Raw genomic sequence first — 14,062 nt, 5'->3', positions numbered from 1 at the left:
TGCATATCAAGGCTTCCTGGCAGAGCACAGACCTTGACTTGGTTGGTGCTGACACTAGCCAACTGTATGCCCTTCACTATAATATTTAAAAATGTATCTGTTATTTATATGATACGTTATCTTTTGCTATATAACTTTGACAGATATATAATATTTTCTTATGCAGGTGCAAAGACCAAATTTAGGACTGAACTTCACCGAAACAATATTGTTAATAATAATAATAATAATTACCTGCTGGACAGGAAATGCATTTTACACTCTGGGCCTAGTTTAACTTCCCTTATTCTGATGAAACACATCAAACTGTTTTCAGAACAGACTCACCAATAGCCACCTTACCACAGCTCTTTCTGCTGAGAACATGCACTGCAAAGACTGACTACTGAAAAACACATCTTGATAGATTGGTTACAACTGAGATGTTTTCTATTTGCGGACAGGTATCAGAGCAATTAAACTGGGCCTCAATCATATGAGTAAGCAATACAGAGGTTTTGAGAATGCATCAGGTCTGAACAGAGGCCATGATGCCTCTTTCCTCTTTCCTGAAAGAAGCACTTCTGCTACTAACTTTACTGTAACCTTAGTAAACTCATCTAAAGGAAGATGAGAGTTCTGGTGAGGCATGAATGCTGGGGATATTTACAGTACATACTCATGTGAGTGTGTTTCTGTTTCAATGTATAACCTTCTGCTGTTTACTTGTTGCATGTGGGAATACTTTTCCTGCAGTTTTGTGTATGCTGTTACTCAAAGAGAAACTGAGGTAGATTATTTATCATATAAATGTATTTATTAAATTATATTTACATCTGATAAGATGTCATCCTTTTAAAATAGCTTTTCAAGTTTAAAAAGTATGATATTGCAAGGAATATAAGCTGTCATGTTCATCAATGTTTCTCTCTTACATTTAGCATTTAACACTCTGACATTGCCAAATAAAGTACACACCCAGGTCAGCAGCAAATGAAGGAGAATGGATGGCAAACACACAATATTGCAAAAGATCCCAAACACTGAAAACATCACACAATCATAAAATTAAGATATTTAACAGTCATCTTTTGTTTCAGACCGACGTCCCTCCATTTGGTTTAGAAGTATGGTTGAAAGGGCTAAAGTTCTAAATTTGAAGCAATACACATTTACAATGACTCAAATGACAACACAAACATATACAAGGGAGTAATACACTCCCATATTTTTGGTTTCTACTAAGTCCTGACGAAAGTTGTCAGAAAAGATGTGTCATATGTCTGGTTGGTTGACAATTCCATGTCCCCTTGATTATTGGGGCTTTCTTCCTCATTAAGACTGGCAGCCATTTTGATCTCTCCATACTCCACCATCTCTGTAGCTTTCTGGTTGACTTCTCTCTTTCTTTTATTGAATACTTCAGTGTATACAACAGCAGCACCTTCATCATTAGAGCAACCTGGGGAAAGACTGGTTAGAAGACCAATAAAACAGTAGGTGCTGATTCTGGCAATGAAAAAAACATGACATAATTTTACCTGAAGTAGTATGTCCAAATCTCAGTTTCCCACAGAGACGGTTTACGCCAACAAACACTGCATGAAGTAGGGCAAGAGTTCCAACAGCTAGAGCTATAGCTACTGTCACAATTACAAAACGAAACTGGGAGGAGAAAACTGGGAAGAGACAAACAGAATTCTGAGAGTAGGAGTAATCAACAGTGTCAACAGTAACCAATCAATAAAATTATCTTATCTGGCAAGTCAAATTCATTTGAATTCTTACATTGTGGGAAGGAAACTGTCCTGACATTACCTGGGCACGCCAGTAGATGAATAGTAGAGTTGCTGGTGCTAACTTTATTCTGAACCATACAGGTCAGGGTTCCTGTCACATCACTCTTCAGTATGATGACACTGCTCTGGTAGTGGACATAGGCTACACTCCTGGTCAGATTCTGGCCATTCATAAAACATTATATCTAAAGTATGATTTAACAATATACTCTCTCTGCTGCCAAGTCCTACAGCAGAAACCTATTGAAATACTGACATTCTGGTGACCTTTCTGAAATACCCCTCACCAAGAAAAGGATTCATGAAGTATATTGGCCAAACAAAGAAATAAAACAGTACTGTACCTTGTATCTCAAGTAGCATGTTGACTTTGCGCAACAGTGTTCCCTTTGAATTATATATTTCCAATTGGTATTCTCCACGGTCGTCTTCTATAACTCTGTCCAGTCTGAATGTTCCATTGTTAAAGAACTCAGAGCGATTCACATAATCCTGATGCAATTTAAATCTCCAGTCTTCAGTTTTGAAGTGCAGAATACGAGTAAGATCTTTTTTCAATGTTATTTCTTCATTACTGCTGTCTGCAGCCAGCTGTATGGACAAAGATTCTCCCAAAGCCCCATAGCATTGATGAGTTCCATTCTTGTGAGAGAGATTACAGGCCATGGCATTAACTGTGGAGCAATGATCTTAGGTCAGTATGTTACAATATGGGGACAATGTTAGTGTAGGGACATAGACAAACACTATACAGCATACACTTCCACACTCCATTCCCCCAGAGCCAGGTATTTATTTTCTGGATTGACGAAAAGCTATCTTTAAAAAGCATGTTGACGAGTTAGTCAAGAAATGAAGAATTAAGTTGGGCTTCTTCTATAGGAAAAGATAATTCAGTCTACGTTTATTCCTGTTATAGATTATGGAGATATTAAATACATGAATGCAGCTACCAGTGTTTTGAAGCCCTTGGAAACAATTTATCACAGAACACTTTGTTTTATAACATCTGACAGTTTTGACACCACTGTATCCTTTATCATAAAGTTGGTTGGACCTCGCTAAAAACACGTCGGTCACTTCATTATTCATTATTAAGCCTTACTCAATAAACTAGAAATTTACTTAACATCATTGTTGAAATATAGAATCTGGGATTACAACAGTAGATCACAGGGTTGGTTAATGATGGAGTCTCCACGTGTATCCACAGAATTGGGTAAATCTTATTTTCTTACCAGGCCCGTATCATGTGGAATAATCTCCAAGTAACGCATTGTAGTGAGATCATTTCTTTCTTTCGGGATATGAATACCGAGTATGTCCACGTCACCATCACACCATTTTATTGGTAAACTATATGGTAATGTAATATTTTTAAAAAAGGTGGTTCACTAGGTAGTATAGTTTGGTTTGGTTGTAATCCAGAGAGGTTAGAAAAAGTATCTAGATCCTCTATGAGGCTGTGGAGGGATCCAGATTGTGGATTTAAAAGAAAACATGAATCATTAGCGTACAACTGATACCTCGGTTTTCAAACCCTGGATTTCTAGCCCCTTGATATTATTGTTGGATCTGATTTTAATAACAAACATTTCGATTTTCATAATAAATAGATATGCCGATAGGGGACAGCCTTGTTTTAGTCCTCGTGACAGTCGAATACTTTCAGAGAACTGGTCATTATTTACTCTTTTACATTATACATAACTTTAACCCATTGTATAAGAGATTCTCTATAATTGAATTTTTCCAGGCTTTTATATATAAGTTGCAGTCGTACTTTATCAAAAGCCTTTTCAAAGTCAGCTGTGAATATTGAGCCTTGTTTTCCAGATTGTTCATAGTGTTCTATCATTTCCAGTACTTGTCTAATATTATCTCCAATGTATCATCCATGTTAAAACCTGTTATGGGCTAGTGGGCAGTATTTTCACGGACGGATGAAAAACGTACCCAATTTAAACAGGTAACTACTCTGGCCCAGAAACTAGAATATGCGTATTATTAGTAGATTTGGATAGAAAACACACTGAAGTTTCTAAAACTGTTTGAATGGTGTCTGTGAGTATAACAGAACTCATATGGCAGGCATAAACCTTAGAAAAATCAAAGCAGGAAGTGAAAAGTCTGAGAATTGTAGTTCTTTTGATTCTCTATCGAAGCTACAGTGTCTGTGGGGTGACGTTGCACTTCCTAAGGCTTCCATTGGCTGTCTAAAGCCTTCAGAAAGTGGTTTGAGCATTTTCCTGTCACTGGGCAGATAATAGGAGCTCAGTTACTGAGTGGTCTGCCTGGCAACAAAGGGATTGGATATGCGCAGTCACACGAGCACGCCGATCCTTCTTTTTCTTCTTGAATGAATATGCTATTGTCCGGTTGGGATATTATCGCAATTTTACGTTAAAAATACCATAAAGATTGATTTTAAACAGCGTTTGACATGCTTCTAAGAACGGTAATGGAACATTTTGACTTTTTGTCTCTCGTTCTGCGCTCGCGCGTTATGCCTTTGGATAAGTGATCACGAACAAAATGGAGGTATTTGTACATAAATATGGATTATTTCGAACAAAAACAAAATTTCTTGTGGAAGTAGCAGTCCTGGGAGTGCATTCTGACGAAGATCAGCAAAGGTAAGAGAATATTTCTAATACTAATTCTGAGTTTAGGTTGCCCCGAACTTGGCGGGTGTCTGAATAGCTCACCGTGATGGCTGAGCTATGTACTCAGAATATTGAAAAATGTGCTTTCTCCGTAAAGCTATTTTAAAATCTGACACAGCGGTTGCATCCAGGGGTAGTCTATCTATAATTCTTAAAATAATTGTTATATATTTTGTCAATGTTTATGATGAGTATTTTTGAAAATTGATGTGCACATTCACCGGATGTTTTGGTGGGAATACATTTTCTGAACATCACGCACCAATGTAAAATGCTGTTTTTGGATATAAATATGAACTTTATCGAACAAAACATACATGTATTGTGTAACATAATGTCCTAGGAGTGTCATCTGATGAAGATCGTCAAAGGTTAGTGCTTCATTTAGCTGTGTTTTCGGTTTAATTGACACGTGTCCTTGCTTGGAAAATGGCTGTGTGATTATTTTTGTCTATGTACTCTCCTAACATAATCTAATGTTTTGCTTTCGCTGTAAAGCCTTTTTGAAATTGGACAATGTGGTTAGATTACCGAGAAGTTTATCTTTAAAATGGTGTAAAATAGTTGTATGTTTGAGAAAGTTGAATTATGACATTTTGTTGTTTTTCAATTTTCCGCCCTGATATTTCACTGGCTGTGTCCATAGAAGTTAAAAACCTTTGTGACTAGAATTAATAATATCCGACAATACCTTTTCAATTCTATGCGTTATTCATTTTTTAGTCATTTAGCAGACGCTCTTATCCATGCATCTCATTTCATTCATTTTTTTTTTTGTACTGGTCCACCGTGGGAATCGAACCCACAACCCTGGCGTTGCACACACCATGCTGGCATTGCAAACACCATGCTCTACCAACTGAGCCACAGGGAAGATTTTAATATAGTTTTTGCTTCACAACGCTGAAGAGTAAGCGTCCTCCAATTATTTTATTGACTTGATCTTTATATTTGCCATTTGGGTCCTTTTTCAGTAATAATTAAATCAGACCTTGTTGAGTATCTGATAATCTACCATTTTTATAGGAGTGGTTAAAACATACAGTAATGGTCCTCTGAGTACATCAAAAATGAATTAGTATACCTCAACTGGTATTCCATCCAGCCCTGGAGTTTTCCCAGTCTTAAAGGCTTTAATTGCATCAAGAAGTTCCTGCTCTCCAATTTGGCCTTCACATTAGTCTTTCTGTACAGCTGTTAATTTTACATTATTAATAAATAAAAAAATTAGAGGAGATGGAGGAGACTGAAATGAAAACATGTGAGACAGTACTTAAAGTACTTTGCTTCCTCCTTCAAAATATTGATGGGTGACTGTCATTTGTAACAGGTATCTGCAAAATATTTTTGTTTGTAATTCTACGTTGAAGATCAAAAATAATTTGGTGTATTTTTCCCAATATATTTTTATAATATATTACACTTGATCTTTCTTGAATAGGTTCCTCCATTTGTTTTAGTATTTCCTCTAACGTACTCTGTGCCTCTATGGTACAGTTTTTATTGCTATATATCTGTACAATTTGTACTTCTGTTTACTTTGTTAATATGAACTCTTTTGACCTAAATTGCTTTTGTTTTAAAGATGAGTATTGAATTGCATGCCCTCTAAAGGCACATTTAAAAGTGTCCCATACAATAAGGGGATCTGCTGTACCTTCAGTATGTTATATCAGAAGTCAGTTCTTCATTCTTCTGTCCTAGTTAAAAAAGTTATCAAATAGGCTTTGATTAAATTTCCAATATCCTCGCCGACGTGGAAATTCTGTAAGAGTAATGTGTATACCAATTATTTGATGGTCCGACTGCATTCTATCCCCTATCAACACTTTTTAACCTTTTTGTGACAACGAGAATTACATATGAAAGTAGTCAAGATGACTAGCTTGACTGGGCCTCCGCTATGTATATCTCACTAGGTCAGGATATGTAAGCCTCCATATATCCACTCGTTCCAATATATCCATGATATACGTGATTTCCTTAAATGCATGAGGGTGATAGTTTGTAGTGTGATTTCCTTTACGGTCTATTGAGGTATTTTAAATCGTATTATAATCTCCCACCATAATAATAGAGTTTTGTATTGCTTGTAGGCTTGATCAATTATGATATATATTTTCAAAGACCCTAGACTTAGCGAATACACCAATAATAGCAGGCTAGTTAATCGGTTTCATAACAAGTGTGTAAGTGTATGTCTGTGATGCATAAATGTAAGTCTGCAAGTTGGAAAATATAATAATTGCGTAATACCAGATATTCACACTTTTGCAAAGCAAACATTTTATGTATCTCGGTTCTTGATTATTTATATAACAGTTGTTATTAGTGGACCCACTCTTATATATGGACTGATTATTATTATTATTTCGTGTACATTTGGTAACTATATTATCTAATAAATGTAAATTGGATTAGCAGAACATGTTCAACTATTAGAATCATTGTTGTTTGTGTCTTATTAAGTCTTAGCTAGTCCTCTGTTCTGTGTAATATAATTTCTCACCTTGTATTGCTGCTGCTACTGCCGCTGCCACCACCAGAACTATAGTAATCACAGGATCCATTTCTATTCAGGCTGCACAAGACGAGTGACATTTAGCAGAAGTCTCACGGGAGTACTACCATAAATACTGAGTGAAATCACGTGAGCGGATCATAATGTGGTGATACTCGACAAATGAAAGACAGGCTTGTAGACAACACAATGTGCGTGTTTGTCAGGGTGACAGACATACTTTGACACTTTTGAAAGCAGTGCATACCTGGTGTGAACAGAAAACCCCAACTATACTGTGCCTGCTTGCAAACTTCATATTTTATTCCACTTAACTTGTTGTTTGGCATTTACTACCATATTATTTAATGATGATTGTCCACAGGTGAGGTGGATGAATAGAGAAAATTAAATATCTAAAATATAATCCAAGGAACACAATTAAAAGGACACTAACTTTAACCCATATTAACTGCAATGGAATTAAGATAATAAAATAAGCATAAACCAATTAAATTATCTGATCCAATACATGCAATTTATAGTAACCTGGAGTGTTTCTATGTATACAGTGCACTCAGAAAGTATTCAGACCCCTTGACTTTTTACACGTTTCTTTTCATTACAGCCTTATCCTAAAATGTATAAAATCGTTTTTTTTACCCCCTCATCAACACAATACCCCATAACGACAAACCAAAAGCAGGATTTTATAATATTTTTGCAAATGTATAAAAAATCTGAAATATCACATTTACATAAGTATTCAGACCTTTCACTCAGTACATTGTTGAAGTACCTTTGCCAGCGATTACAGTTTCAAGTCTTCCTGGGTATGATGCTACAATCTCGGCACACCTGTATCTGGAGAGTTTCTCCCATTCTTCTCTGCAGATCCTCTCTAGCTCTGTCAGGTTGGATAAGGGAGCGTTGCAGCACAGCTATTTTCAGGTCTCTCCAGAGATGTTTGCTCGGGTTCAAGTCCGGAATCTGGCTGGGCCATTCAAGGACTTTCAGAGACTTATCCCGAAGCCACTCCTGCATTGTCTTGGCTGGCATCTCCACAGAGGAACTCTAGAGCTCTGTCAGAGTGACCATCAGGTTCTTGGTAACCACCCTTGCCAAGGCCCTTCTCCCCCTATTGCTCAGTTTGGCCGGGCGGCCAGCTCTAGGAAGAGTCTTGGTGGTTCGAAACTTCTTACATTTAAGAATGATGGCGGCCACTGTGTTCTTTGGGACCTTCAATGCAAACCCTTCCCTAAATCTGTGCCTCGACACAATCCTGTCTCGGAGGTTTACGGGCAATTACTTTGATTATTGGCTTGGTTTTTGCTCTAACATGCACTCTCATCTGTGGGACCTTAAATAGACAGGTGTGTGTCTTTCTAAATCATGTCCAATCAATTGAATTTAACACAGACGGACGCCAATCAAGTTGTAGAAACATCTCAAGGATGATCAATGAGAACAGGATTCAATTGAGCTTAATTTCGAGTCTCATAGCAAAGGGTCTGAATACTTAAGTAAAGGCATTTCTGTGGGGTTTTATGTATACATTTACAAAAAAAACTGTTTTTGCTGTGTATTATTATAATTTTTTTAAAAATCAATTTTAGGATAAGTCTGTAACTTAAAACCTGTTTGGGATAGGGGGCAGTATTTTCACGGCCGGATAAAAAACGTACCCGATTTAGTCTCTGGGCGAAAAACAGCAGGAGTTTTTGTGAGTGGTCAGACAGTGACACTGGAGATGCGCGTCCACGAGACGACTCCATTTTTTCTTTCAGCCTTTGAATGAATACAGCGTCGCCCGGTTGGAATAGTATCGCTATTTTATGAGAAAAATAGCATAAAAATTGATTTTAAACAGCGTTTGACATGCTTCGAAGTACGGTAATGGAATATTTTGATTTTTTTTGTCACGAAATGCGGATTGTGATCCGAACGCACGAACAAAATGGAGGTATTTGAATATAACTATGGATCATTTGGAACCAAAACAACATTTGTTGTTGAAGTAGAAGTTCTGGGAGTGCATTCTGACGAAGAACAGCAAAGGTAATCCAATTTTTCTTATAGTAAATCTGAGTTTGGTGAGGGCCAAACTTGGTGGGTGTCAAATTAGCTAGCCGTGATGGCCGGGCTATGTACTCAGACTATTGCAAAATGTGCTTTCGCCGAAAACGCTATTTTAAAATCTTACACCGCGATTGCATAAAGGAGTTCTGTATCTATAATTCTTAAAATAATTGTTATGTATTTTGTGAACGTTAATCGTGAGTAATTTAGTAAATTCACCGGAAGTTTGCGGTGGGTATGCTAGTTCTGAACATCACATGCTAATGTAAAAAGTTGTTTTTTGATATAAATATGAACTTGATTGAACAAAACATGCATGCATTGTATAACATAATGTCCTAGGAGTGTCATCTGATGAAGATCATCAAAGGTTAGTGCTGACTTTAGCTGTGGTTTTGGTTTTTGTGACATATATGCTTGCTTTGAAAATGGCTGTGTGATTATTTTTGGAAGGGTACTCTCTTCTGACATAATCTAATGTTTTGCTTTCGCTGTAAAGCCTTTTTGAAATCGGACAATGTGGTTAGATTAACGAGAGTCTTGTCTTTAAAATGGTGTAAAATAGTGATATGTTTGAGAAATTGAAGTTATTGCATTTTTGAGGTTTTTGTATTTCACGCCACGCTCTACCATTGGATATTGGTGAGGCGTTCCACTAGCGGAACGTCTGTCCCTAACAGGTTAACAAAATGTGGAAATGGTCAAGGGGTCTGAATAATTTCCAAAGGCACTGTCACGTCCTGCCCACAGAAAGCTTTTATTTTCTATAGTAGAGTAGGTCAGGGCGTGACAGGAGGTTTTGTCTAGTTTATTTATTTCTATGTTGGTTATAGTTTATTTTTTCTATGTTGGGGTTTTTGTCTAGTTTATGTATTTCTATGTGGGGTTCTAGTTTCTGTATTTCTATGTTTTTTTGGGGAGATGATCTCCAATTAGAGGCCGCTGGTCATCTTTGTCTCTAATTGGGGATCATATTTAAGTTGTTGTTTTTCCCACTAGGTTTTGTGCGAGATTATTTTGAATAAGTGTATGTTGCACCTCTTCGTCACGGTTTGTTGTTTTGTTTATTAGTTTATTTGTATGTCTTGCAGTGTCACCAACAAAGCACCCCCACACCATCACATCTACTCCTCCATGTTTCACTGTGGGAACTACTGATAAGAGAATTATCTAATAAAGGTAAATGAATCAATAAACCATGATGAATTATTAGTCATACAGCATGGTTAATGAATAATCAATGTAATGATCAATGTAGTGATCGATTGGTCTGATTAGTTCCAGAAAGTCCAGGAACCACTGGAGAGGGAAAGAAATGTGTGTATGCAATTAGTATAGAGAGCAGGGGACAGATGGTAAAAGGAGTAAAACTTCAAAGGGTTCCTAACCTTGAGGGAAAGGAACAGGCTGAGCTAGAATGTGATAAACAGTGTGAGAAGTCAATGGGGGATGCAGGTCACCAACAGTTTGTGTGTAAATGCAAGAACTATAAAATAACTGTTTTGTTATCCTGACCTCAGAACGTTCTCATGAATAAAGTTACAGAAACCTTTTGCAGAAAGCTGAGTCCTTGCCTAATTATTTAACCCATTGTCTTACAAACCTTGGGCATTAGTCAAGGCGAATTGATTATTGATTATTATCATCAAGATATAAAATTCCTTTAACAATTGGTCCTTCGAGCGGGATCTCAAAAACTGCTGCTGTCGTTCCAAGGAGACACCGAAACCGTGCACGGGCGGATGAAATATCCGTAAATCAAAGACCTGGCCCTTTACTGTGGGTTCTTTACAGGCCGGTGGCAAACTGGTACGCGACAGAGGTGGTGACGAGATTCAATGAACATTGAAAAACTCAGCTGCAAATAACAAGGTTAGTAAGCTTTATTCATACTTTTGGGGAATAGCACCTGTATGATTACATTAAATAAGGAGTGAGTGATACACCTGTGTGTCTGCATTGCATGATGAAATGAGTGAAGCACCTGTAAGTCGGCATTACATGATGAAATGAGGAATACACCTGTATGTCTGCATTGCATGATGGAATAAGGGACACAATTGGGTTTTGGCATTAAATGAGGAAACATTGATGTGAGTGAAAGGCAAAAGCGATTGATGTGAGTGAAAGGCAAAAGCGATTGATGTGAGTGAAAGGCAAAAGCGATTCATGTGAGTGAAAGGCAAAAGCGATTGATGTGAGAGTGAAAGGCGGGAGCAAGTAGAGGATGTTAATGTACTCTGGGTGTTAGACGCTGAAATTGGTGAATGTTATAGCTGGTGACCTGGCTTCAGAAGTTTGCGTGGAGAAAACTGTTTTAAAGGGAATCAAGTATTCTGCGCGAATGGAAGGCAGGAATTAGTTGTAAATTCAAAAGGATACGAATTCGAAAGAGATGCAGGGTCCGAAACGACCCTGGGCAACTGTGGCCACTGCATAAAACTAAACTAAGGTTCATGGTGAGACCTGATAACGTAGTAAAAGGGTCAAGAGTCCATAGGGGGATAGTCGGTACATAAAGATAGAGTTTATTTAGGTCTGATATCCATGGGAGAAGAGAAACCTAATATGGCGGAGTGAGAAACAGATATTATTGTCAAGAGTTACATGAAGCAACAGATAAATAGGCTGTTAACTAGGGCTTTACGACCCCTGGAAAATAGTTTATAGTTGCATATGTATTCGACCTAATGTCCGATCAAGAGTCCCCTCTATAGATAAAGTTTTGAGAGAGATAGAGTGATTATGCTGGAATGAGTGATTGCATGTGAGGAGAATCCAGTCAACAATCGCGAGAAAAAAAAGAAGAAAAACAGGCAGTAAAACCTAAAAATAAAATGGGTTGCGGTGTTTGTCTATACGTGAGTCAGGATCGGTGTGGGGGATCAATCATTCTAGCAGAATAACTCTATATTGATAATTAAGGAAATTAATGGGTGTTGTTACACATAAGATATATTGATAAAGTCGAGAGTCACGAGAAGGACTGAGTAGTTCTTCTACGCGTGAGATAGAATCAATGTGTCATGATAATTATTCTCCAAATTCTAGGTTAATAACGGAAAAAGATAATTAGTTACGTGTGCGAAAGATATATTGATAAAGTCAAGAGTCGCAGGGAACGACAGGAAAATAAGTATAACTTATAGTCGTATACATGTGAGATATAAATAATATGTCAGGAAGCATGCGAATAATAATTCAAAAATTCTAGATTAATAACAGTAAATAGCATACACATAAAGATTAACAACGAGTAGACACTGATTGTATTTGATCCAGAGTTTTATAAATTAAAGCACATAGAATAAAAGATAGTTTAAGGTTCTTACGAATAATCCTTCTAAAATTATAGATTGGGAGAAGAAGCAGAATAAATACGAGTGTACTTTAAAAACATGGGTAGTAAATCCTCTAACAAGATCCCGGTATTGACGGGAGATGAACGTTTTATGCTGGGAAAAGATAAGAGGAACATTTTATTTTGGCCCGAAATGGAGGATTGATGTTTAAATGTTGAAATATTGGAATTAAGGATAAAACAAATACATAGGGTCTGTGGGGATAAGACAGAGAAGCAGCGCACAGAAGGCCTTGACACCGCTCGTGTTTGGCTGGCAGAAGCTAGGAAGAGAGCAGAGAGGGCCAGGGATAAGGGAGTTACTAAGAATAAAGGTTTGGGTAGCCAGGAGCAGACAGATAGGACTCTCACGGCTCCCACAGACACCATCTAAACCCAAATTATACCCCTCCCTGGCTGACCAGGGGTGGCGGGAGAACCCAGATAACGAGGTGGTGGTAGTGAGACGGAGGCAACCACATCAAGTGCCGCCCGTACCGATACCCCCTCCCCCATATGCTGGTCCTCAGGGAGCCAAGGGAGGTAAAGAGGAAGAGACACAGAAAGAACAGGTTTTAACAAACTTATGTAGAAAGTGGATAGAACCCGAGGACAGAAAGTGCTACAATTTCAATATAAAGAGATATTCAGTACACTATGAGCAGCATGGCAAATGTGAGAAAGAGAAGAAGGAAAGGAAAGGAGCAGAGTATTTGATGGCCACTCTAGGAGAGATTGCAGGGAATGGTAGAGGTGACAAAAGAGAACAGAATAGCAGGAAAGGAGAGAAAGAGGAATACAAGTGTTTCAATTGTCACAAGCTAGGACACCTTGCTAGACATTGTAAAGCACTGTGTAACCACTGCAAGGAGGGAAACCATTCTCGTAAAGATTGTAACAAAAACAGAGACAAGAAAGGCCAGAGAGGGGGTCGAGACAAATACAGAGAGAAGAAGGTCAGGCGCCCACAGCCAGACTCAGAGGAGGAAGGAAAGGCATGTTCAATCACATAAACCATTGAGGAAGTTTAAAACTAATGATTTGGGGGAGTACAATGGAATTATAAGTACTATTAGGTTTTGTTTAGAGTCAACTTTTGGGTTTTTGAATCAGTGTGGTAGGATGAAACGCTGACCAAGTGTTATTTTATGGAAAAAGGAGCGCTTAGCTCTCTTTGGGAAAAATTCCTAGGGACAGGATATCTTAAAGGGGTACACACATGGCATTTTGAAGTTTGTTTTCTGAGTTTTAATTAAGCACGTGAAATTATTTTGATAGGGAATGTTCTGGGAACCTGGGATACAAAATGTAGATAAAATTCTTAGCCTTCATTTGTCTAATGTAGTAAGAAACACGGTTCTGAAAGGGTGGTATGACTTTTGATCCCTCTAGTGGCTTCTCTGTGTGGTCTGATCAGCTACATTGAAAAGCCATTTGGATGGTGAATTTAAGGTCATTGGTGATATTGATTTTAAGGGAATTTGTAGAACTGATAATTATGATGGAGTTAAAGTTCTTAGACACAATTGATAATTTGAACCAATGAGAAGACAGAATGACGATAAAGGTACAATAAATGTTCTTGGTGGAGTAAATCAGATTAGTCATTTTGATCTGATTATGTTATTTGAAAATATTTTGACCAGTAGCAGGGGTATTTTTTACATGATCTAGATAAGTTTATTTTCCCTTAGGAAGT

At 37.6% G+C, this 14,062-nt stretch overlaps 1 long non-coding RNA gene across 1 annotated transcript; it reads right to left on the bottom strand.

Annotated features, from left to right (window-relative positions):
• Positions 1-808: 808 nt before the first annotated feature.
• Positions 809-7,038, bottom strand: LOC123725262 (uncharacterized). The gene is made up of 3 exons (XR_006757766.1): positions 6,954-7,038; positions 1,521-2,452; positions 809-1,441 (listed from the first exon to the last, which is right to left on the bottom strand). It is a non-coding gene; the product is annotated as an uncharacterized lncRNA (long non-coding RNA).
• Between the last annotated feature and the right edge of the window lie 7,024 nt (positions 7,039-14,062).

The sequence above is a fragment of the Salmo salar genome, chromosome ssa11, assembly GCF_905237065.1.
Source record: "Salmo salar chromosome ssa11, Ssal_v3.1, whole genome shotgun sequence".
Classification (NCBI taxonomy): domain Eukaryota; kingdom Metazoa; phylum Chordata; class Actinopteri; order Salmoniformes; family Salmonidae; genus Salmo; species Salmo salar.
This window is presented reverse-complemented; position numbering and strand designations above follow the sequence as displayed.